Source organism: Orycteropus afer, unplaced genomic scaffold (assembly GCF_000298275.1).
Source record: "Orycteropus afer afer isolate SDZICR_OR568_19922 unplaced genomic scaffold, OryAfe1.0 scaffold00042, whole genome shotgun sequence".
In the NCBI taxonomy this organism is placed as follows: Eukaryota; Metazoa; Chordata; class Mammalia; order Tubulidentata; family Orycteropodidae; genus Orycteropus; species Orycteropus afer.
In genome coordinates, this window is record NW_006921629.1 from 13374337 (window position 1) to 13377324 (window position 2988).

The 2988-nt window shown below is 40.2% G+C and overlaps 1 protein-coding gene across 1 annotated transcript in view; it reads right to left on the bottom strand.

Moving 5' to 3' along the window:
• ANKFY1 (ankyrin repeat and FYVE domain containing 1) overlaps positions 1 to 2988 on the bottom strand; it is a 119838-nt gene that overhangs the window by 107879 nt on the left and 8971 nt on the right. The window lies entirely within an intron of this gene.

Below are 2988 nucleotides of genomic sequence, written 5' to 3' on the forward strand. Positions count from 1 at the left end.
AAGGAAACGGGGTACGGGGTCTTTTGCTTAAGCCACTGACCTGGCAAGGGCAAAGACCCTGACTTAAGTTAGCTAATAAACTGTCCTATTGCATTTGCATTGGCGTGGGTTGGCGTCTTCTTCTCTTCCGAAATTCTCCTTTACAGCCTGGGCACAACAATGAGGAAGTTCTATCCTATTCTGTAAGGTCTCTATCAGTCAGAATCAACTCAACAGCAGGTTTGGTTTGGTTTGGATCAGGACATCTAAAAAGATAAAGTACTTATTATCCATTACCATCAAGTCAATTCCAACTCACAGTGACCCTACTGGACAGAATAGAACTGCCCCATAGGGTTTCCAAGGCTATAATCTTTACAGAAGCAGACTGCCACATCGTTCTCCTGTGGAGTGGCTAGTGGATTCAAACTACCAACCTTTTGGTCAGCAGACAAGCACTTAACTACTCCATCACCAGGATGCCTTAAGATTAATCGCCTATTAATTAATTAATTATTGGATTAAATGTGTTATTTCCATTCTTCTTAAACACTGTGTGAGAATTTAAAATCAGAGGTATTTGGAGTAAATAGAGCAGTTTGAAACTGGAGCCTTAATTCAATTTTAAAGTCTTGACATGAGTCTAGAATCCAGGTTGAATTTTAAACTTGCCTTTTCTAATAGCAGTTCTTCTAACCTTGATGTTGACCTAACCTTGATGCAGACCATAAACCCTAAAGGAGACATTCTTTTTGGCTAAGATCTCACAGGTACAGAAAACCACAATCAATTCCCAAAAGGTCTGTTCACTGTGGCCAAACAGATGCAAGATGTGATAGCTTATAACCAAAGGGTCTTAAATGCAATTATCAACAAATCTTTACAATGGACCCCAGAAATAGACAAGATTGAGAAAACAGTTTTTATAACAAGTTACTAGAAAAACCTGTTTTGTCACTGTCCTGTAATCATCTGTAATAAACTGAAGAGCACATATATTTGCAATTATATACCCTTCATTAATCAAAGCAACATTGTGATAAATGGAGAAAAAATGGAAGTTGTCAAAGATTTCATTTCACCTGGATCCATAATCAAAGCCCATGGAAACAGCAGTCAAGAAATCAAACAACACTTTCATTGCATTGGGCAATTCTGCTGCAAAAAATACTCTTTTAAAGTGTTAAAAGAGCAAAGACGACACTTTGAAGACTAAGGTGCACCTGATCCAAGCCATGGTATTTTCAACAGCCTCATATGCATGTGAGAGCTGAACAGTGAATAAGGAAGGCACCAGAAGAATTGATGCACCTGAATTGTGTTATTGGTGAAGAATACTGAATGCACTGTGGACTGCTGGGAGAATGAACAAATTTGTCTTGGCGGAAGTACAGCTGTAATGCTTTTTAGAAGTGAGAATAACCAAACGTCTCTCACTCTTTGGTCACATGGTCAAAAGGAACTGGTCTCTGGAGAAGGATATCATGCTAGGTAAAGCAGAGGGTTAAGGAAAAAGAGTTAAGACCCTCAAGGAGACGGACTAACACAGGGAATGCAACAATGGGCTCAACCATGGCAACGACCCTGAGGCCGGCGTGGGGCTGGGCAGTGTTTCATTTTGTTGTACATAGGTTTACTATGAGTTGAAACAGACTCGCCAGCAGCTAACTACAGCAATCAATCCCACATACACTTTATCCACCTATCCCAGCGAAATCTCCACATTCAGATATACCACCTTTGACTCCTCTGATTGCCTTTCAGCCAGTCATGATGTGGTAACTTTTACTTCCTGCTCCAACTGTATAAAAATGTTTTCTTCCTCACTGTCTGATGGAGAGGTCAACTTCACTCTGTGCATGGGGACGTCTTCTCAGTCGGGATCATCCCTATCCCTCAATAAACTTCTTTTGCTGTTCCTTAAGGGGACTCATGATGTTGCTCTACAACAACAGTTTCTATTCCCCTCTGCCTACCTGAATTCTAAACTACAATGCATTCATTAAAAGTCTTTGCAGATTACTAAAACCCTAACATTCCCTTTCTTTACACTTCTATAGTTCTTGCATTTTGGCCACAATTTTAGCATGTCTCTCCAGAGGAGAAAGATGAGGAACAATCTGCTTCTGTAAAGATTTACAGCCTTGGAAACCCTATGGGGCAGTTCTCTGTCCTACAGGGTTGCTTTAAGTCAGAACTGACACAATGACAGTGGATTTGGTTTGGGTTAATGAAAGAAAAGGCTCAAAGCCTTTTCAATGTTTACTTCCGTAGAGATACTGTCTCAGAGACCCAAGGGGAGGTCGCCATGAGTTGGAAACGACTCAATGACAATGAGTTGTTTTTTTTCTCCTATGGAGCAGCTGGTGGCTTCAAAGTGCTGACCTTTTGGTTAGCAGCCAAATGCTTTAACCACTACACAACCAAAGCTCCTCTTTCTTGCACTAAGTAAGGCTAAGTAAGAACTACATGCCCCTGGTCCAACTAATCTACAAATTCTTAAAGACACAATTAGGAATAGATCTTGTTCATAACCCAAGGGCTGCCTGTATAATATTTCAGGAAAAGTATCGCTTTCCTAGAAAGTACTATCATCTTTGTTGACACAGAATAAAAAAGCTCTTGACTGGTGATGAATCATTACCATTACTACTTTTCTAAATCTGTGATTATGAAGATGGAATTTTTCTTTCATGGGGTTACGGAACATTCATTAATCAGGAGTTCTAAATATAGGAAAACTGTTAAGTGGAGAATAAGAAAATAATAAGTAGACATATTTACTGCTAAGAACTCAAGTTCATGCCATACAAAAAGGAGACGGGAAGGGACAAGAAATGAAAATAGCAATGCTGCCTGATACCTGGAGGAGAATGCAAATGAACAGGAAAGATCAAAAGTACTGTGGTGTTTAAGTTTGTGTGTCAACTTGGCTGGGCCTGGTTGAGTGGCTGGGCAGCTGGTGGTAGTTATTCCTCATGATGACACTGGCAATCACCTCCATGGTGG